We start from the raw sequence: 24,683 nt of genomic DNA, 5'->3' as shown, positions 1-24,683 counted from the left end.
TAATACCATCTATCCGAGGGAGTTTACGGACCCACTAGACCGGAAGCTTCTCAAGTTCACTACGCCATATATGACCTATGGCAATGGTTTAAACATGAGTGTTGCAAAAGAATGTTGCATTAGAGGCACTAATCTATATCTACCGCAACGTTAACTATCCATATCCATTTGATGTTGCAATAGCCAGATATATGTGTTGCTTAGAATATTTGTAATATAACTATTTGTAATATGATAATAAAATTTACATAAACCTTTGACTTTGTAATAAAATTTACTTCTTCAAAAGCTAAAATATTTTAAACGATTAATTAATAAAATATAATAAATTAAACTTGAAAACACTAAATTTTGGGGAAAGTATTAATTTTTATGTTATTTCTTTAAAATAACAATTATAATAAAAGGAGTAAATTTTAAACCACTCATTTATGAATAAAATAATAATGTTACAATTGAATAAATCTTTTAAAAATATAGAATATATTAAATATGATAAATATAATAACTTTAAAACTAGTTAATTCAAATATAAATAATGACCTTCAATTTAATTATTTTGTATAAATATAAGATATAAATAATAAATAATTTTTTTAAAATTTAAAAAGTATAAATAACATTTATATTTAAATACAAAAAAATTAAAAATATATAAAAACAATCAAAAAATATTTTGTGTACAGATGTCCGAAAATTTTAGGGGCGGCAAAACTCCCGCTCTTCACTACTACTGAACATTTGAGTCCATAAACCCTCACATTTTGAATCGCCTCTCTGCTCACCTTCTTTCCCTCACATCTCTCGTATTAGCTAAAGTTCCAGCGAGGGCTTCAGTAAAGTTCCGGCCATTACCTGATGTTAATGGACTCTCTCAATCAATTTCTCTAATCGATTAGATTACAGGCTTGAGACCTATTTAATTGGGTGCTTCAATCAATTTAGGGGTTTGAGTTAATAATTCTTTTTATTTTTTTAAGAGCTTTTAATTAGGGATTTCTCTATTTATTTAATGTCTCTATTGATTTCAGGCTTAAATGAATTGGGGCTTCACTCCCAGTTAGGGCTTCAGTTGGAGCTTAGATCGTGATTTATGGTACACTCATCTTTAATCTTTTATTTTGTGTGTTTATATTTTGTTTTCATCTCTATTTCATGCTTGTTTAGTTAATTTATTTGTAAATTCATGTCTATGTTTTGATTATGTGTGTATTATTTAGTGATTTACAATCCTCTTATGTTTATATTTAGGTCTGTTATCAGTCTCTCTGTCTCTGATAAGTGTGTGTATGTCTTATGATTCGTGTGTATGAGCATCCAGAAGTTGTAGCGTAAATAACTGAACTCGTCTGTGGTCTACATGGCCAAATAATTGACTCCACTTTATATCATCACACACTCTGCTTTCTATTTTGTAAAATAAACCATAGTTGTCCAATTATTTGTGAGTGAACAGAGAGTCATCTTTTGGTTTTATCCAAGATATACACGAAGGCAATATTATCATTTTTTGGCTTAAGTTCACTAGCCCCTCTGAAAAAGGGAGCAGAAACAAAATTGATTCTCTAGTTTCCTATTTAGGTTGGTTGACTTTGCTTACTTGTGGCTCATGTTGTTCTCGTTCACTGGTGGTTTGTAGTGCTTGAGGCTCGAGTTTAATGATGGTAGGTTCTTGGCACAGACTTCCTGATCGAATTTAATCAATACAGATTATATCTATGTATGATCAGGATTCTGAGATTAAGTTTATCCACTCAATGTGTTTGGTCTAAACATCCAGGTTCATCATAATTTGCTGGCTACTTGTTGTATTCTGTTGGCTGTTCTTTGGCTTATACTTCTTCCTGGAAAATTAAGTTTATTTATTCTCTAATTTATTTCTACATTCAAGAAATCTACACCCATTTATATGTGAATAGAGTGTTAGCAAGATCCTGAATCAAAATTAACCAGTAATTTCCTCAGTTTTGTAGAAGATACTTGTACAGCCCTTGAAAGCTTCAAGAGAAGTCCATGGATATGGGACTCAAGCTGAAGAACCACAAGGTAGTGTCATGCAGTACCTTTCTAATGTAGGACAAAGTTAATAAAATATAAAACAAGGGAGAAAAACCTAGTTCCGCATTAAATAGGCAGAAAACACAATGGATCTACAAATATACTATAAACTACATAACATTTCATATATTTGGAAATTTTAAAATAATGAAGTTTATGGTGTTTAAATAGACGCTAAACCCATGAAATCCTATATAGAAGAAAACTAATTCTAATTGGTAAATACTGCATAATAATTATAATACATGTAAACTTCATATGGGCACATACAGAAATGGCAATGAGAAGCGACCCTTTTGATATGATTTATTTTATTTTTTTGTAAATATATAGGCATTACTCTTAGTCTAAAGAGATGGTATTACTTTCTATCTGTTTAAGATTCTCTAAGAGCTTTTTGATTACTCAGATTCTTAAGAATGCTCGGAAACTTGGGAATTTTCTACTATCACATCTTCAATGAAAAACAGAGTTTACTTGTCTACTATTAGCACACAGCTTAAGAATAGGAACTTAACTGCTGATATTAATGTTAAACTGGGCAGACATCTGAACGTAAGCTTTGCGCTTTACAATTTCTTTGATTGAATACTATGGTCATTTAAGCACTTGAAATTATTTGTCTTCCGGAGTGTTTGCTACACACTGTATGCCAACATATCCACATAATTTGAGTTGTTCAAAATAAGCATGGCTTATTTACTGGAGCTCAGCTCAGTAGTTGCATTATATTGTTGCAGGAAAAGCTTAAGCTGTTAATGGATCAACCTAACAGAGTCAAAGACTTGACTGTTCCAGAATTTAGAACTCTCCAAGCTTGGGAAGTGCGAGCAAATGCAAGAATATGTTTGTATATATAATAGTGTAGTTTACTATTATGTTTGGTCGGATTTGTTTAATATTTTATTTTGGTTGGATTTGTTAGGTAGTTTGGTTTTGGTGGATTTGTTATAAACTTTGATTTGTATGAAAGAATAGTTTAATGTTGTAGTTGATATAGTAAAATATTGCAAAGTTTTTATTTAGTATTGTGGTAGCAGATATATATATGTTGCAGTAGCTAATGACACGTGGCACCCAGGTGGCCCGCAAAAGGGACTCACACATGGGACCTTCATTTGGGGCCCATGTGTGGGTCCCACCCTTTTTTTGAAATTAGGAGGTCTAACGTAACATAAAATTATAGTTGCAAAAGGGTTGTTAGATGTTGCAGTAGTGTTGCTATTGTAACAGAAAACCTATGTTGCAGTAGGTGATCATAATGTTGCAGTAGAGGCCTAAGGCAACATGAAAAAAAGCAACTTAAATTTTATGTTGCAATAGCCCTTTTTTGGGCTATTGCAACATAAATTGGGTTTATGGCATCATTTTTTTGATGTTGTTGTAGGCCATATATGGTGTAGTGGTTTAAGCATTTACTTTTGTAGTTTAGAGATCAACGACCGGGGGCTATCTAGGATGGGCATTCACCCCGCCCCGCTCGACCCCGATCCGATCACCGCCCCTTTCGGGTCGAGGATTCAGGCAATTTTTCGGGAGCGGGGCGGGGATCGGGAACGTTTTATAAAAAATTCAGGGATCGTGCCAAGGTCGGGGAATCGTGTCTCTCCACCCTGATCCCCGACCCCAATTGTATGCAATCATTCAACTTATCATTTATATTTTATATTTTATTATATTTAGATTTTTTAATGCACAATAATTGAGAAAAATATTGATGAAATGAATATAAGTTCTGTATTGGGCATATAAAATTAAGTAAAATGTAAATATTCATACCTAATAATTCATAATATTTCTATATATATACTCTACATTAAACATATATATATATATATATATATGTATATGTATATGTAATATATTGTTTCGGGTTTTGGGTTCGGATTGGGTTTAAATCGGGTTTCGGGTCGGGTCTCGGTTCTGGATACCTGAGATCCAGATCCAGATCTAAACTCTTTCGGGTCTGAAAATAAGATCCAGATCCAGATCCAAAAAAATCGGGTTCGGGTAGACCCAATTAGGTCGGAACGGGTCGGGTAAAACTGTCATCCCTACAGTGAACAACACCAAATTTCACTCGTTGTTTATGTGAAACTCGTACCAGGGCTCATTGTTCTTTCACCTAGATCTCTGCCTGAAACTGAATGGCAAGAACTGTTTAGGTTCTCCTTAGCAAAGTCGTTTGACAAGTAAAAGAAGTCATTTGTAGTTTTTTTTTATATAATGATCGTGATCACGTTTGATCAGTAGCCTAGCTTGTTGTGTATGGTTTTCGAATATATAGTGGTTTTTTTTTGAGCAAAAAATATATAGTGGTTTTGATTGCTTATTCATAAGTCATAACCATTGACAATAAATTTTAGTATTGGAGTATTCATTAATTGTGTACCTAATAATCACCATATATCTCTAAATTAGTTAGTTTATAGATACTAACCTTAAACCCGTGTAAAAAACGGGCGACTATATAATAAATTGAAATTTTATTAAATTATATTAACCGGCTATTTATATTCACTCTTAAATATTTAGTTTTTAATGGTGGAGCTTTTATCTTTTTGTATATCACATATGTTTGTAATTTAAATTGTATAGAATTGTAAGACATTTAGTTACAAAGAAACATGATCAAACCAAAATTTTGTACGACGACAAATTATACCTATGTTGACTTATTATACAATAATAATATAGTAAAACTATGAGAACTCTACGATAATATAGTAAGACTATGACAACTCTACGATAGTATAGTAAGATTATGAGAACTTGACTTTTAGCTATAAAGGAACATGACCAAATCAAAATTTTGGACGACGACATCACTTGACTTTTAAGCACATATTTTAAATTATTTATCACGACATAGTTAAAATTATTATTTATAATTTTATTTTTCTGAATTATAATATTAATTATAATTTTTTATTGAAAAAAGAAAATTTTAAAAATCATTATTTTAATTATATGATCAAACGGTTTAGAATTACGTGTCAAAAAATCAATGATATATATTTCGAAACAAAACAAGTAATTAAATAGTATCATTAATAAGAGTAAGAGAAAAAAAACTTTGTTTTTATATCAGTACAAGAATTAAATTAGTGTATTAAATTAGTGTTAAACCAGTGTGAAATATGGACAACTATATATTTCAAAAAATTTTATTTATAATTTATTTATAATATTATTTTATTATTTTTTTAGTTTGTTAGATGTCATTATATTTTTGTAAGGGCAATCCTATGATAATAAATTGAAGAATGATTAATATAAAATCATATTAACCATTTAATTATATTTAGTCTTATAAATTTATCATTTGCAATATTTTTTATATATTATAAATTGGTAATATAAATAATGATTATTTTTATTATCTATCTACAAATATTTTTTAAATATTAATATGTGAATTTGTTGATTGATTTTAAATCATATTTTTCATATTTTATATTTCTTCATTTGTAAAAAAAAATATTATGTATCTTGTATAGGCTTCATAATTATTTTCGAGATATATAACGTAGACTTAGAAAGAGTTGCATGTTTGTATTTGGAGTAAAATTCGTCAAAGTCTGAGTTAAAAGAGTTACATGATGATTTGTGTTTATTTTTGTAAAGCATTATTTATATAATTATTTATATTTATCATTTTTGAAAATAGAGAATAGAGTAATTTAGGAATGATCAAAAATGTACGAACAAATCAAATTTCAGTATCATATAGTTCGAAATTTATTATTTCTAATTTAATATTTGATATTATTTTTTTATTTGTTTAAATATTATTGGATGGCGTAACTTTTTGTATGGCCAGTTCTTTGATAATGAATTGAAATTTGATTAAATCATATTAAACATTTGATTATAATATTTTCTCTAACAAATTCAATTTTTATAATGTGTGTGTGTGTTTGTGTGTGTTTTTTGTAAATAGGTAGTATAAACAATAAACATTTTTAGTTTCCATCTATAAAATTTTAATTATTTATGTTTAATTTTTAAAAGAATTGATAAAGGGATAATTTAGGATTTCAAAAATATGTGACCATACCAAACCAAATCTTAATACTACAAATTATACCTATGATTATTATAGTATAATATAGATAATCTAGCCTCAATTGATTTCTTAACAATATATTTTTCTTTGATTTTATTAAGTGACAAAATTTTTCTTTGATTTTATTAAGTGACAAATTCTCTTAAAACTCAAGTTATTAGGTGGACAAATGATATCATATTCTAAAATTAATATTCTCTTGAAAAGTTCAATAATATTGAATTAATATTTAAAAAAATAAAAAAATAAAACTCAAACGTCATAAAAATTAATGTAGCCCAAATTAATACATTTAAGTAATTAAATTTGCTTCGATTTTATTTTATATACATTTTCACATTTAAGTGAATATTATCCTTCCTTCAAAAAAGAGTGAATTTTAAAAACAATCAAATCTCCTCTCCTCATTTTTATATTCATCATAAATAAATATAGTGTTGGAATCAATTGATAACAAATTTGATAGTTCGATAATAAAATAGACGATGCAATCAAAAACTTCAATTAAAATTGAAATTGGTGAATCACAAAAGAAACATAGTAATTCATACATATAATAACTAATTTCCCCAATGAAACTGTAATGTCATGCCATCATCAGGGAGATAAAGATAGATCCCATCATGCATCGCATCCCAGAAGCACTCATGCGGTCCACATCTTGTTTGATCTCTGTGGGCGTTAAATAAAGCGAAAACTCCCTTCAAATTTCCGGAAGTATTTAGTAAACACCACCAAATTTCATTATCCCCGGGAACATTTATGTCGCCCGTCCATTTCATATAATCGTTCGGTCTTAATATTTTTACACCTAAGTCTTGATGGGTGCTTGATTTGCAAGCAACTCTTAGAATTTCGTAAGTGTCGTTGAATAGGGTTATTGTAATTTTATCAGAATGAACTGAAAATGGAAATATAATGAAAAAGATGAGAAATGTAGTTAGATAGTGATCGATAGAAGAAGCCATGGAATAACAAACTGATACTGATGAGGTTGTTTTAGTTTATTGTTTCCAATATAAGGTTTTCAGGTACTCAGCAAATTAATATAGATGGCTCACTAATAGCTGTCAATACCAAATTTTCATGTCAATATATCAATATTAATGACTACCTAATAACTATCAATATTAATGACTGCCTAATTACTACTCCCTCTGTCCCACAATACAGGTCTCTTTTGGAAGAATTTGAATTTTTTGTCTCATAATACTTGTCCATTTTTAGTTTCCAATGCAAATATATTGACATTATTCCAAAATTACCCTTCTTGAAAGTTGTATAACAATTAATAAAATTCGAATAAGAGTCTACATTCATGCATTTATTAGGGGTACAAGTGAAATTTTTTTATCTAATTAATATTTTCTTAATATACGTGATTTTTTCAAAAGAGACATATATTGTGGGACGGAGGGATTAATTTATTTGACTGAATCTCATTATAATTATATTTACTCCATCCCATTTTAGGCGAGTATTTTATTTTTGCTATCGCTCATTTCATACATTTTAATAAGTTTTAAATGCTTGTTCATTAATCTTCCAAATTTACTCATATTAATTATATTAATTAATACTCCACGTCCCAAATTAAGTGTCACTTTGACTTTTTACACGTAACTTGATGAGGTGTAAAAAAAATATATTTCTACACGTTATTTTTCAAATTTTCTTTTTTTGAATAAAAATTTAACATCTATATTTTATTTAGAAAAAGAAAATTTGAAAAATAATATATAAAAGTATTTTTTCTTACACCTCAACTTAGAAGCAAAAAATTAAAGCAACATTTATATTGCGAGTATAAAGGTTACATTGGAAACGATAAACATAGCAAAAATAATTTTAAAAAATTGTTGATAATTATGCATTAAAAGAAGAAAAAGATCAAGTAATTTGAAGGAAAAGAACTCTTGTAAAAGGCTCAGGTAACTCGGATGGAGTACTAAAGTCTATAGTGCAGTACTAGAGTAGGGGTGTGCATGGCGCGGTTCCGGACATTAACCGTAACCAAACTGTTGAATGTGGTTCGGTTCGGTTATTTATTATTAACCGTAACCACACCAATTAAAATGATTTTTCGGTTGCGATTAAACATTAGTCGGTTACGGGTTTTTTACTATTATATGCTACTTCTGTCTATAATAAACTTTTTTAAAAAATAAAAAAATTCCATGAACATGTAAAGTATGTTCAGTTACTCTTGTTTTCATATATGCGGATATTGGAAACATTACATACTTTCATTTAAAAATAACTTAATACATAATAAAAATTAAAACATACATATTTCGATAAGAAATTAGATGATGTCGAGTCATTAAAATTATCTAAAATTAAGCAATCATGAAATTCAAATAAAAGTCTTCAAAAAGTACATAAATAAAAAAAAGTAGAAGAGGTTTCATAATAAAATCAGATCAGCAGATTATCAACACATTGAAGAAAACTACGCATATCTTGAGACCAATTATATAGTTCTGGCCAGTCAAAATTTTTTGAATAGCTGAACTATTTTCTTTTTCCATATCTTTTTTTAATTACCATAGGTGCTCATATGCAATGATTTATCTCACTGCAATGAAGTATAGCATTTGACCCTCCAAGTTTTGATCATTTGCAAAACCTGTAAATTTGTAGCTTATATATAGAATCCTAATTGAGATTGAACCCTATCCGAAGCCAAATCGAGACCCACCCAAAGTTTAAGAACCCTCATTTTGATGGGCGATTTTGAAAGAGACGGAGAGGTTTTAGGTGGAGAGAGAAGGGGGTTCCAGAGAGAGCTTTTGGGAAAAAGAGAGGAAGCAAATGAGATGGGGAAAAAAGAGGGAGAAAGAGATATAACGAGTTAAAACCGACCACCACAGCAGTCTCGACTCCAACCACGAGACGACACCACAACTACCACCACCTCTCTCTTCCCCGGCATCTATCAGGATCTTCCTCCATCATTTTCGATCTTAATCAGTTGATTTTAGTTAATTTCATGGTTGATTTTAGTTGATTTCATCGTTGATTCCGTGATATTAGTATTGGCCCCGCAGTGATACTCATTTTTGCCATTTGCAATCACTTTTAACTTATTATGGAAATAAATGTAATTTATAACCGATTTTTTCAAAATTGTATTTGTGGTTGCATATATGGTTGTTAATAGTTGAAGATATGGTTGCAAATATAACCTCCATATATTTGCAATATTGTTTTTGAAATATAGTACTTTTACAATGTGTTTCAAAAAATAACAGTATTTTTTTAAAAATTCTTTTAAACTTCCTAAAATTAATAACTTAATGAAAATAATTTAAAATGTATTTGGTTTTTATTTATACTCATATCTAAAGTATACAATTTGCTTGTATAAGAAGAATGACACAAATCAATACTACCTCCGTCCCATTTTATGTGAATGGGTTTGACTTTTACGGAGATTAAGAAAAAGGTAGTAAATGTAGTTGAAAAGTGGGTAAAGTGGTGGGACCTATCAATATTTAATAATAGATTTGAGATAGTGGAGAAAAGTAGTGGGTGTAATAGTGTTTATTTAATAATAAGAGAGTATAAATATATAGAGTTAGTGGGTGTAATAGTGAAAAGTAGTGTTCAAAAATAGTAAGTATTCTAGGTTCATTCTTTTTGAGACGTCCCAAAAAAGAAATGAGGTCACATAAAATGGGACGGAGGGAGTACTAAATATAGCAAACAATTGAGGATATCATGGGAAAAGGAGCTATACTGAATAAGGATATTACAGCTAATTTGGGACAACATAAATTTTGTTTTTTCTACAAAGATTAATAATCCCGGACGGACGCAATTGTCAATTTGTCATCATATTAATGTGACAGATATCATCTCGATCATTTTCTCTTACCCCACTAGCTTTGGAATTTTGCTTCTCCTATATATTCTGCTTCTCATTTTTTCTCCCGCCCGTCCCCTCACTCAGTTTAGGGTTTCTGAAACTGCACAATGACAGCGCTGTACATGATCTCTGACCTCCTTTGTTCTTTGTTCTTTATTAAATATATGTGAAGATGATATGCATTATTACAGTGAATACACATATTTTATGAAGATTCAAATTTAAATAAAGATCTTAAAATTTATAATTAAAATGATGACTATTAATTACTTACATATATGTTATGGGTGATTTTAGTGTTAGTGATGATCACATCTTATATGATACACCTGCTCTCAGGTAGTGATTTCAGTGTTAGTGATAATCACATCTTATATGATACACCTGCTCTCGGGTATATATATAAAAGCACTTGCTCAAATGAGAACTTTCTTAAAATGAGAACCGTGACAACTTTTTTAATTTATCAAAATCTCATTCATTTGAAGGGCCCCGCCAGGGGCACCTTCACAAAAAATGTATATCATTAAGGTCTCCACCTAGCTAGCCAAAAAAAAATAAAAAATCACTGATGACGTGGCAGTGGACTTTTTTTTTGAATTTTTTTTTTGACTAGCTAGAGAGAGACTAGTTTTATATACATTTTTTATATTGGGTACCCACTAGTTTGATGTTTAGATTAGTCAAAATATGATAAATCAAGGAAGTTCTCACGGTTCTCATTTTAAGAAGTTCTCACTGGAGTAACCCTATATATATATTGTTAGATATAATTGATGATTACTAATGTTCTTAAAGTTTGTTTTAGAACAGGAGTGATCAGAGTTTAAGCTGGAAGCTGATCAGAGTTTAGTAAAGTCTGATCAAAGTTTGATAAAGTCTGATCAGAGTTTACATAGTCAAGACTCGTCAGAGTTTACACGTGGAAAGAGCTCAGAAGCGGATATACTTCAAGGAAGGATAGAAGCGGAGAAGTGATTTGCTGACTATGGAAACAAAACAGAAAACAGTAGCAATCTTTGATTGATAGAATACATAGCTGATTTATAGGATATCAAATCAGAGATTGATTTTGTAACTGTGTCTATATAAACACAGATTAGGGTTACTCTATATGAGTTGAGTTATCGAGTACATTGTTTAGAACCCTAGCAGCTCTTAGTGATAGTATATAAATCACTGAGAGAGTTTTTGTAACCGATTAAGCTTTGTTAACATTCTTAAAACAAGTGGTATCAGAGCCAGCTTTCACACCTTTCTTCCTCTACAAACTCTGTTCTAATGGCGACTTCAGCGTTTATTCATGCAGGTGTGGAATTTGTTCCCAACAACCACGCTGCCATTCTTAACACAGCAGATGCTCCAAGGGATTATCATCCAATCCAGCAATTTCTGGCACAGAGTGCCCTGGCTACTGCTCTTACCGCTCCTGCCAGACTCTCTGGAAGCCAAATCATCAATTTTTGGAGGACAGGGCAATATGATAATGGTGGTGCAGATGGATCACCATCTATTGTGTTCGAATATGAAGGTGGGGAGTATGCTGTTACTCCAGCCACAGTTCGTCAAGCATTCAACTTGCTAGAGAATGCAGCCTATATCACAAATGGAGACACAAATCTCAGGGGCATGATGAATGCTCTGGGCTACAGTGAATCACTCGATAAATTGGGACAATTGAAGCGTCCAGGACTAAGAAGGGAATGGAGCTTCTTCTTTGACTGTATCACGAGGGCTTTCCAGAAGAAAAGCACCAACTGGGATGCTATACCCATGGATATGCTACAAATTGGGTATTCTCTGATCTACTCTACTAACTTTGATTTTGGTAGGTTAGTTCTTAGAAATATTGGTGAAAGAATGCATGAAAATAGGCAAGTCATTTATTTCTCAAGATTCTGTCAATTATTGTTTAATGCCACTGTTGGTGAGGTGGATTTTGCTGCTGATGATGAGATCAAGCCCTTTAGGCTTCATAAAAAGGTGTTCAAGGACCTCATCTCCAAAGATGAGAAGTATTCAATTCAGAGGCCTCTCCTAATTCCAGCTCCAGTTAGAGCTAGGATGGATTTGCCCCCAGTCCAACAACAACAACCACAACAACAACAGCCTCAACCTCCAGTCTCTCCTACAGCCACCAGACAACCCAGATCATCTACACCAAAAACAAAAAGGGCTACAAAGTCTGATGCAGCCCCTTCCACTATGAAGACCAGAACCTCTGTTACTACACAAGTTCTGAAGACAAAGTCTGATGTGCCAACAAACTCTGATACAGTTCCTACTGTAAACTCTGATACAGTCTCTAAGACTATAAACACTGAAGCTGCTTCTCCACCAAAGCAGAAAAGAAGGAGACTTGTTGCAGCTTATGAATATGATGATCTGGAACCCTCTCCTGCAACAAACTCTGAACCTCCTCAGGCTAGTCCTCAGTCAAAAACAGTTAGATTTAAAGCAAGGGCAAACAAGCCTAAGAGGGCAAAGGTACTCATTACTGAGATCACTGATTTTACTGTTGAGGAAGAGCAAACACCATCTACTACAATTCCTGATTCTTCTCAAGCTCTGATGGTGCATCCTCTTCAAGCTGTTCCACTCTCTACTGCAACTCCATCTACTACATCATCTTAAGTAGATGAAGAAATAAGGTGTGAGGAACCAGTTACCACTGAAGCTGGGACAACTCCAATCTCTGATCATGGACCCTCCACTCCAATTCCTCAATCCCCATTGAAATTTCCTAAGGGTGCCATAATTCATGATACAGCTCCAGAAAATTACAAGTCAGATGCTGTAATTGAAGACTCTGACAAGGTTGCATTGGAGGCATTGCAGTCACTTTCTCAGGCTAGTGAAGAGCCTAGCAAATCAAAATCAAAATCTGCAGCTCAAGAGACTGTTGTTCCAAATCCTGTTGAAAATGTTGAAGATCCTGCATCTGATGATGATGAGGATGATGAAGATGACAATGATGAAAATGAGGATGAAGTCCCTTTGTCTCTTCAACAACAGAAGTGGGAGTCTACCAGTCAATACAATGCCAGACTGCAGACTCTGAAGACAAACTCTGAGCCTCTTCCTAGGGATCTTCAGGTTGATCCACCTAATGAAGTATGGGATAAACTCTGGCTGAGTCACCAGCATTCTCTGGAGCTAGTAAAGGCTGAAGAATTTCTATCCTTGGCAGAGAATAAAATTACAAACTCTGATGTCATGTCAAGCCCTCAAAGCTACAGTTCTATATCTGAAGACATTTCATCCTGCTCATGCTCAGACATCTAAGTCAGTAGATGGTCTTAGAACAGAGGTAGCTAGCTTGTCTGAAACTCAGAATATAGACAAGAAAAGGCACTTACTACCTCTGAAGGAAGATGTGAAAAAGCTGGTGTCTGCTCAACAAACTCTGGAGCAAAGGATGACTTCAATTGAGGCCACCCAATCTACAATGACCAAGCAGCTGGAAGCCATCCAATCTTCACTTTCTCTGATAACTTCAGTACTGATTCCTGATGAGGATGATGTCAAAAAGGGGGAGAGAGTAGCCAAAGTCAAATGCAAGTCTACTTCTCAAACTCTGAAAAGAAAGAAAAATGATGATGATGATGTGGATGATTTCACAAAGAACAAAAGATTTCAAGCTGCAACTGGTGGAAGAGTTTCAAACTCTGACAGTTTAAAACAGTCTAAGCAAAGCTCAAAGTCTGCTCCAGCTCCAACACATAATGTCACATCTGGATCAAAGCAAAGACCAGTGGCTGGATCATATAAACCAATGACTGATGAAGAACTTGCTAGACTGATTTTTGAACAAGAGAATCCAGAAACTAAATTGGATTTGGAGTTGATTGCTGCAGAGGAAGCTGAACTGAAGAAAGAACATGTTGAAGCTATAAACTCAGGACAAATTCAGAAACCTGCAAAATCAACTGCCAGACCAAAGGAAAAAGGAATAATGATCAAGGAAACTATTATTGCTGATCAGAGTTTACCAATCAAAAAGGTATACTCTGAAGATGAATATACAAGCAAAGGCAAAAGCATAGTAGATGATTGCCTTGAGAAAGGCTGGACTCATAAGAAGCCTACAACCTCTGACAAAGATCAAGTTGTAAAAAGAAAGGAATCAGAAGCTGCAATCTCTGACAAAGCTCATATTGCAGAATCACAAGAAGAAAAATTAACCTCTGACACAGCTCAAGTTAATGAGGAAGCAAAGAAAGATACAACCTCTGACAAGGCTCAAGTTGTGTTTAAACCAACAACAACCCCATTGCCAGGATTTGCAAAGCCAAGTCTGATGACTGAGATAAATTTCGAAAAGGGCTCAATTCAACCAATCTCTCATCGAAAAGCAGGAAGAGATAAAGGAGGATTAGGATCTAAATATGAAAAATTTGATCAGAGTATAGGATCAATGTCAACAGACCCCTCATCTCTCTGTGCTCCCAAGACTGGAGCATTGCAAGAAAGAATGGACAAACTTGATTCAGTCCAACTGGTAAAGAATGACAGAGGTGATAACATTCTTATCTACTTTATGTCTAATGGAACAGTGTTTAGAGTTATTGAAGCTGATCTCTATGCTAAACACTGGGAAGAGTTGAGATATGTTCAGTACATATTTCAAGTAAAGAATAAATCATGTCAGCACATCTCAAATCTGATCAAGGATCAAATCAAGAGAAAAATGGGTATAACTGGAAACAAGAATGCTGGACCTTTTGTTCCAAAATACTTCAATTATCAAGGTCAGCTAGTTGAGATGAAGAAGAATTCAGCAAAAATAGAAACAATAGCTGGAATCAGTACTCTTGCATTCAATGAAGAGTCTGACAAAGCTTACAACATCAGGCTGGATAAAGACATGAGAAGAAACAAGATCTATGATCTTAGAGCTGCAATTTATCAAACTGGAGTTTCAGATCCAGAACTAAGAGAGATCAAAAGACAGATGATCACAGCACTTGCAGAAGTTGAAAGGGAACTCCTCAGAGAATACTTAAAGACAGCCAATGGTGTCTATGAAGCTAAGGAGTAAAAGTATCTGTAAGTTTTAAAAGTTTTATGTTATGGTTATATAGCTAAACTCTGTTGCATTTGACTTATTTGTTTTGACATCATCAATTATCTGTTAACTTGCACATAACATATTTATGCACAAGTTGGGGGAGATTGTTAGATATAATTGATGATTACTAATGTTCTTAAAGTTTGTTTTAGAACAGGAGTGATCAGAGCTTAAGCTGGAAGCTGATCAGAGTTTAGTAAAGTCTGACCAAAGTTTGATAAAGTCTGATCAGAGTTTACATAGTCAAGACTCGTCAGAGTTTACACGTGGAAAGAGCTCAGAAGCGGATATACTTCAAGGAAGGATAGAAGCGGAGAAGTGATTTGCTGACTATGGAAACAAAACAGAAAACAGTAGCAATCTTTGATTGATAGAATACATAGCTGATTTATAGGATATCAAATCAGAGATTGATTTTGTAACTGTGTCTATATAAACACAGATTAGGGTTACTCTATATGAGTTGAGTTATCGAGTACATTGTTTAGAACCCTAGCAGCTCTTAGTGATAGTATATAAATCACTGAGAGAGTTTTTGTAACCGATTAAGCTTTGTGAATAAGAGTTTACTGCTTTCAATCTCTTATATTGTCATTCTGTGTGATTGATTGTGTTCACTATATTAATCTATATAGTGAGTTTATAGGACCTAACATATATATATAATCATCTATATGTTTAATATCCATAACCATCATTTAGTTATATATATCACTGATAGACTAATTCTTTATCAAATCTCTACCCTGCACCGCACATTCACCATACATACGTTTATCAAATCTTTACCCGGCGCCGCGCATCCACCATACATACATTTTAAATTATATAGTTATTCAATAATAGTTAGTACAGATATTAATATAGAAATCATGCGTGACTTATATATATATATAAATGAATTTTTCTTATTGCAGGGATTTATAATTTAAAAGACTAGATTTAACCCAAGCGTCGAAGACAGACAATTCAAAAACATTTCATATATGCTTTAGCCTGCTTAGCTCGTAAAGCTGGAGAATTGAACCTAGCTATATAATACTTTTCATTCGAACATATTAACTATAACTTTTATCCTTAAATAAAAATTTTAAAACTAATACAAACTTTACATAGCTAAAAGAGTTGAAATTAAGTTGAATTTCAACTTATTCTTCATTCGAACTTTGTCAGTTAGGAATTTTAAATTTTGGGTTGAGTTTAAGCTTATTCTATATAGAAGTTTTTTTATTCAAGTTCTGAGCTCATGAAAATGGAGTCTGAGTTCCTTAGACTGAGTTCAAACTTTAACTTGACAGTGATCGATTTTGATGGCTCGATTGTAACTCTAGTTGTCTGTAAAATTTGTTGGATGACATTTAAGTGCAGGAAAAACATAACAACTAGCTTTTTCTCTTATAATCATTACCAATCTTTAATAATGATTTTTTACAAATCTTTAATAATGATTTTGTGCATATGTTGTGTAAATAAAAACACTTGCATAAGAAATATTATGCATTTTTCGAGAAATTAGTACGAAAATGTTAATAAAAAGCTCTACATTGCTTAGAATAATACTAATTTCACCATTTTCATTTGCAATTAAATTTACTGGTTTATTGGTGCGATTTCCGTTTCTTTGATGGACTGATGATGGTGATTAATATAGGTGGTGCGGACTAATGCAGCTTCATTCAACGCTGTAAGATACAATTACTCACCCTGTGCTGCGTGCAAGTTCTTGAAGAAAAAATGCCGACCAGATTGCATCTTAGCCCCTTACTTTCCACCTGAAGAGCTTCAAAACTTTATAAGTGTACACAAAATCTTTGGCGCAACCAGAGTCTCAAAGCTCTTGAACGAGGTCCTCCCTCATCAAAGAGATGAAACACTGAGTTGTCTGGTCTATGAGGCACAGGCTCGACTGAGAGATCCTGTTTACGGTTCTGTTGGTGCTATTTCTATGCTGCAATTGCAAGTTGAGCGGCTTCAGAAGGAACTCGATGCGGCTAATGCAGAATTGGTCAATTATGCTTGTGGTTATAACCATTGTTGTTGTCATCTGGATATGGGTGGTAGTACTGCTGCACTGCCAGCTCCTAGCGCGTGCCTGAAAATTCAATGTGTGATTATGCTCAGATTCCACCACAAATAAGGCCGGTTGATTTAATTAATGCAGGAGAAGCAGGAGTCTGCTTTAATTATTATCAAACACCTTCGTCTTTCACATTTCCATGGAATGATACAAATGTTCCAAATCAAGGACAAGGACTTGGATTAAATGATTCCCAATCTATTAGATTTTAAACCTCTGTACCTAAACTAGGGTTGAAACCAAAAGATTGTTTCAGCTTAAGTTTATTCCCTTCCCAGCAAGTGGAATTCTATCAAGTCCTTAGCAAGTGGATTGAATATTCAAATCGTGTCTACATTTGCGTAAATTGCATTTGGATGATTATTATTGCTTGTAAATGATATGATTCGGAGTATATATATAGTCCTACTCCAATAGAAACCAAATTAGCCTAAAAACCAGTTTCTGGACAGTTTTTTTTCACGATTTCTAACTACAGAATTCACTAACTAATTTGTGTAGAACATATCACTAATTTATATATAGCATATCTCGCGAATATAAATATATATACACACATATATGCAACGTATATGACCATCATCTTCACCCAAACCGTAATAATGGACCTCCTACCACAATAACTAGACGTTTTAATGACTTGCCATATTGTCTACCATCACCAATAGTCACACACACTTTCGATCATAACTTACAAAAACTAATAACTAATTACCTTCGTCATACAACTTCTCTTGCGACTTCCTACCGTCAAGAACCTTCCCCAGGTGGAAATCGATCGTCTATAATCGATTATCAATAGTTTAGATAAGTGGATTTTCTCAATTTTAATGATAAAAATCGCTGTTTACATACTGTATAAAAACAGTGATTAGTGCCGTATAAATTAGTGATACCCCTAGTTATAAATAATGACAAAGATTCTGATTTTTAGTATGTATTTAAGAGTTGGTTTGTAGTTCATCACTTGCCTATATATATATATTGCATATTACATTTTTCCAAAGATCTTTGATTGCAGAAACGGCCTTGTATTTAGGATTCTGCCGGACTCTTCATTTTTTGTTGCACAAATGCAATGATAAATGAAATGACCTCCCGCAGAATACATCACTGATTCCTGCCAATATAAAATTTTAAAAATTATCAAGTGTACTACATTGTAGGGCTACGCTAATAATTACTCCTTGATATGACGGCTAAACATATGCATGCATGTCTACTCATTTCATAGTGACACCCTTAGTCTAATTATTTCCTTATATCTGACATTCATTTCATATATCTATTTGTACCTTGAGGAAACGTTCTTGATTTAAATTATTTTTAATGTATTTTATTGTAGTTAAAATATAATTAAACATATCCATAGAACATATCTACTCAGTCCAGTCTTAATTACCTCAATCTTCAAAAAAATAAAATTGATGAGCTTAATCATTAAAAATTTTATTTAACATATTAAATGAAAATTTTTTTGGGCACACCTAACAAAAATATATTAACTTAAACACGTTTATCAATTTTTAAAAATCTATTTTAATTAAAAAATACATATTATTCTAACATAATTTTATCTTCACCAGTCAATTAAATATTAAAATTTGTATGATAAAATAAAATAATTATAAATCACTCCTGTATGAGTTATTACCTGGTATTAATAAAAATAAAAATATACTATGTCAAAGGGAAGAGAGTAATATGGAAATTAAATAAGACACATATTCAACATTGGAGCTACTTGTGTGCTTTTGTTATGTGTGAACGCAGAGTCAATTCATGAATACTGACAAGTGTTTTATTTCTCTCTTATTTATGATAATGAACATTCAATAAGTTTCGTTTAAACTCCCCATTATTAGTTATCGATTGTTAGTAAGATCAAATATGATAGGTAATAAAAAACTTCTCATATATAAGACATAATGGAGCTTTTGGGAGTAATAGCTTTATGATTTCGAATTTGAGAGTATTTAACCAAAGCTTTGGTCAGAAACTTTCAGCATGGTACTTTCTCTTAGTTGTGTAAGGCTCCCAGTAGAACTGGCCTTCTTTCTATTCTTTATTACTGGGGCCTATTGGACGGCTCCCGGTAGGGAACTATGTGCTGCTGGGGTCTTTTCGGTGTTATTTTCTCCTCTCTCTTTGTTCCTCTCTTTTTTCGTGGTGCCTTTCAGGATTTTCACATTTTATTACTTATAAAACTCATGCTCTCTCTTCTATTCTCCTTTCTCCCGAGGACTTTGTTACTCTATATTGGGTAATTTCATGCCCTGTAGTTTCACTATCTAAACTTTCGGGGACATCTATGCATGACTTTCGGTTAATAGTGGACCTTAGTGTTTGATATTGCCCGATTCTTTCTTCTTTCGCGGGTTGCTTTTCTTTCGGCTGTTTTCTTTTCGATATTGAAGGGTTTTTTTATCTAAACTTCCGCGGACATCATGCATGCCCTTCGGTTAGATGAAAATACTTTTCTCAATGGAAAGAAGTCATTTCTTTCGGTTATTTTACTTAGGTACAACTTATTCACGTGAAAGTGTCTTATGACAAAAAAATAAATAAGACACATATTCTAAAAAAGCTTGTTGCTCTTTCACAGGTAACAAAGAACCTCAATTAGTAGGGAAATGGGATAAGATTATATGTATGTATACACACACACACACACACACACGAATGTTCTATGGTGTGCCCATGGGCACACAATAGTCACTAACTTTCATGAAAATACTAGCTTTTGATTGGTGGATAAGTAATAAATATTAGTGGGCCCCCTGCATTCACACCAATTCCACCAATCAAAATAGCCCATTTTCATAAGAGTTTGTGATTATTGTGTGCCCTTGGGCACACATTAGAAAGACCGATATATGTATATATATCTAAAATTAACATTCTTTTTTAAAAAATTCGAGACCGGGATCCTCTCCACTGCAACACTTCTGCAATCAAGATTTGGACTCATAATAGACAATTTGATTGTAAAAGAAGTACGGACTAGAAATTAATAATTATATCTTTTTGAACAGTTTTGAAGCTAGGTCAATATGGAATATGGTAGCAAGCTGGGTAGATGATTTTGAAGATATATTCGGAGGACATGCATGGATAGGTTCCATCGAATCTGGCATATCTTAACCAAACTTTTCGAATGGGACGCCCACTTGTATGGTCTAGAGTGGCTTACTTATCTTATAGTTTAGCGGCTTTATCCCTCTTTGGTTTCATTGCTAGTTGTTTTGTCTAGTTCAATAATACTGTCTATCCGAGCGAGTTTACGGACCCCCTGGACCGGAAGCATCTCAAGTTTAAGCATTTACTTTTGTAGTTTAGAGATCAATGACCGGGGGCTATCTAGGATGGGCATTCACTCCGCCCCCCTCGACCCCGATCCGATCACCGCCCCGTTCGGGTCGAGGATTCAGGAAATTTTTCGAGGGCGGGGCGGGGATTGGGGAACGTTTTATAAAAAATTCAGGGATCGAGGCAGGGTTGGGGAATCGTGTCTCTCCACCCCGATCTCCGACCCCGATTTTATATATATATATATATATATATATATATATATATATAATTAATGAAAATAGGTACCTTTTATATTATTATTAAAATTAAAAAAATAATTTTTATTTTTATTGATCGATTATAATTATACTTTAATATAATATATTTTAGAATTTTAGAATTGTCATTTATTTATATTATAAATCAATTTTAATATGACTTAATGCTGAAAATATGAGATAATATCACTTTATTAGTATATTAGGAGTTAGTAGTTTGTTTTTTTATTAAACAGTATATTATATATTATAAAATTATTTTTTTTTTTATTATAACATAAAATTCTCCGAATCCCCACGGGGATCCCCGTTCCCCGTTCAAGACGGGGATCGGGGAGGAAAAGAATCTTCCTTCGGGGTTCGGGGCGAGGTCGGGGATGGGTATTGATTTCGGGGATCGGGGGCGATCCCGCGAAGGTGAGCTAACTCTAAAAACCGGTCCTCAGTTCGAAAAAATTTCAATTTTTAAAAGATAAGATCAATTCAGAAGCACTTTATAATAAAAAATAATATATAGCAGACAAAATTCCATTGTCTAATTACGTATATCAATAGTTCAAACCGCACTGAAAGGTAGGGCATTTCCCATTTTTATAGGAACTTCTGTACGAGAAACAATGGTATCTCTAATTATAGCCCCTCTAGGATGTAAAATATATCTCTTCTCACCATCAAATTCATGCAACTCCCACCATCCATGACCAGCTTCCGTAATTCTTTGCCACAGGTGACAAAAACAAATTCACTTGCAAGTTAGTTATTACGGGTAGTTCCTACAAAGGATCGGACTAATGACGTATACAATACTTGAATTCTCGGTGTAGATGCTACATAGTTGGTTCTCATCCTTCAGAGACTAATCACATATATCATTTATTATTTTGTTCAAAAGAATTCTTTTAGGACATGTTCGGTATACTATTAACTTTTGTGCGTGATGTAACCCTTATGCCACATAATGGTTGTAGACCTCCAAAAAAGCGACGTGTGTAGAAATAATAATTGAAGGTATTTCAAGATAAACAAGAGAAAAAAATGATTCTATTATTTAAAAATTATTATGGTTCGAGAGAAAGTCGTCACCCACTTGCAGTACGGTACCGGTATTTACTATCATTACTTCTCTATTATATTCCTCAATACGCTCACGGATAATCTTACTAATTTCTAGTGCATAACCGCATAGATAAGCTCACACTAACCCATCAATTTTGGATCCAATTCGAGATTTTTCTTGGGAGGTATCGGGAAGGAATTGGAATGGAAAAATATCGATATTGGGAAGTATCATGATCTAAAACACATTTTTGTTAAAGATAGTACTGATATACCTGTTGAGATATCAAAAACTATTACTACTAACATTGCTTGTGATGAAAAAGTTATCTCACATGAAGAAAAGAAAACTTATAAGATTTTCATAAAGAAAAAGGATAAGAGCAATAATGATGTCAAAAAGACAAATTCTGATACTCTAAGGAAGGAAATAGGTAAAAATATTGGATTGATGATAAAGGGTCAATTAAAGAAGAAGATAGGTGAAGTTACAAGTAAACCTGAACCTAGAATAATTCCTAAAGAAAAATGGAATGGGAAGCAAGAAATTTGTCGAGCAAATAACTATGAGCATATTCCTTTTGCACCTAGGAAGAGATGTTATAATTGTGACAGTTGTAATCATCTTTCTATTTATTGCAGAAAAACAAGAAGAAGCCAAAAGCCATACATAAATCTGATGTAGCTGGTAAAATAATAAAAATTAAACGGGAAAATCCATGTGTTCATTTGTGGTAGTTATTGGCATTCTCTTAATACTTGTTTTAATTATCATGAAATTTATGAGAATTATTATGATCCACTCCCTAAGTTTTACAAACTTGGAGGAGCAGATAAAACTTTCAATAAGAAACATGCCTCATGTTCTACTACATTGAATAAATCAGTTACTGATGAAACTGATACTCTTAAAACGTGTGGTGCAAAGAAAGTTTACGTTATTAGGAATAGTAATCATGTTAAGAGGATCCAACAAGTGTGGATTCATAAATCTTCTAATTAATCACTATTGTTGACTGCAGGGATATAGAAGCAAAATTTTCATTCTGAATAATGGAAGTTCATGGTTAATTAAGATTGTTAAAACCCTGTTGTCAAAGCTAGAGAAAATTCAAGCCAAGGACGCACTGAAATCTGAAGAATAGCTAAATATTTGGGCTGATCTTGAGCTTGAAAAGACTAAAGAAAAGGAGGCTATGAAAGAGAAAAGCGAAGTGATAATTCAGTTACTGATGATTCACTATCTACTATCGAAGCATCAGGATACTGATGAAAAGCCTATTACTGATGAGACTGTCAAGGGTAAAAATGAAGAAGCTGCTATACAAGCCATCAATTCAGAAGCTGAGGGGGAGGAAATTACTTTAAAATTTTCTTAAATTTTAAGAGTATATTTTATTAGATAGGGAAGATTTGATATACTAAAGGATGGTAACGATATTTCTTTCGGTACTTATTTATATAAACAAATTTGATTTGTTTTATAAAACTGATATTTTTATTTGAGTTATCTTTTAATCTTAGAAATAGCAGATTTTATCTAATAGTCAATGGTTATCTTCTAAAGAGTCGTGGGTATTTATGAATATTGCAGTTATTAAAACACGATTCACAATAGAAACTCTTAAGCTACCCTAGCGTTGCTCGGTTATAAAAAGGAGCCTCAACTCACAAGGTTTAGGCATTCACTTTTACACATCTTGAAACCCTAAACACTATGGCCTATAGACATATTTATCGTAGGAAATGTGGAGGCTATATCCCAGCGAAAAAAATATACAAGGGTACTCCTTATTACGATCTATTCTCTCTCACTGTTCATATGAACGATCAGGTTTTCGTTCCTGATTCATTTCCTGATGAATATTTTGTGAACCTGTCTTGGAGAGATTTCTTGGAATTCCAGTTCTTTAAACTGGAGGTTCGTCTTGAGAAAAAGAGAAGAGTGGAGGAGATGGAACAGAGGCAGATTGATGCCATAATTTTGAGAGAAAATATCATCTCTCTTGCCGGCTCCATGTCTAAGATTTATAACCAAAGGAAGTTGATGGAAAAAATATCTGAAAGGAGAATAGGTAGAAACCTCCGAGTCTGAGAAAAAAAGAAAAGGGGAGAGAAAACCTCTGGTTCTTAGAAGCTTAGGTTTTTCTCACTCTGCAGTAACATCCAAGACCCCATCTTTATCGATGGTAAATGTTACTAAAATTTCTTTATCTCTAAGATCTCGTGGTAGGAAAATCCTCTTTGAAGCCATCACTATTAGATGGATTATCTAGAAGCTAAGTATTAGAATAGGACTTAGATTATTATGTAATCAGGATTGGATTATCTAGCAAGTCAGTTGAGTTATGCTTGTAATCATCTCAGTTTATTAATGGGATAAATTATATTTTTGATGATTGTTGTGTAATCTGTTTAGATTTTTTGCTTGATTATGTTATGGATCCTATTCGTATTCTTTAATGATAATTTTACTAAACAGATGAACATGTTTATTAAACTCGCTTTAATTTGAAACTGCTATGATGACTTTTAAGTTATGATGAATAGCGACGTACAGCTCAAGAATCACACTTTTCAAGGCAAATCTATGTGACTTCGGAGAAAAGATAACAGTGAATACACAGACAAGACTGATTATCAGTAAACGAAAGGTCAATACTTCATTCAAATCTCATATTATGACTCTTTACTGAAACTTAATTATATATTGTTCTAATCAGTTTATGAAATTATTCAGTTTTAATCGAACTTAATAGTTCATTTGTGATTCAAACACAGTTCAAATTTACTTTGACAAATGAGCTACGAAAATAGTAATTCATCAGAAATTGATGATTAAATTATATAAAATCCACTTTCGATACTATGAATATATTTATAACCTCAGTATCATCAAAAACAATTCCAAA

General features: G+C 32.8%; 1 long non-coding RNA gene across 1 annotated transcript; it reads left to right on the top strand.

Moving 5' to 3' along the window:
• The first annotated feature begins 714 nt into the window (after positions 1 to 714).
• Positions 715 to 3,053, top strand: LOC108222153 (uncharacterized). Its single transcript, XR_001806912.2, has 4 exons — positions 715 to 947; positions 1,032 to 1,096; positions 1,966 to 2,046; positions 2,799 to 3,053. It is a non-coding gene; the product is annotated as an uncharacterized LOC108222153 (long non-coding RNA).
• Positions 3,054 to 24,683: the final 21,630 nt, after the last annotated feature.

Source organism: Daucus carota, chromosome 5 (assembly GCF_001625215.2).
Source record: "Daucus carota subsp. sativus chromosome 5, DH1 v3.0, whole genome shotgun sequence".
NCBI lineage: Eukaryota > Viridiplantae > Streptophyta > Magnoliopsida > Apiales > Apiaceae > Daucus > Daucus carota.
Note: the sequence above shows the minus strand (reverse complement) of the source record. Positions and strands in the feature narration are given on the sequence as shown.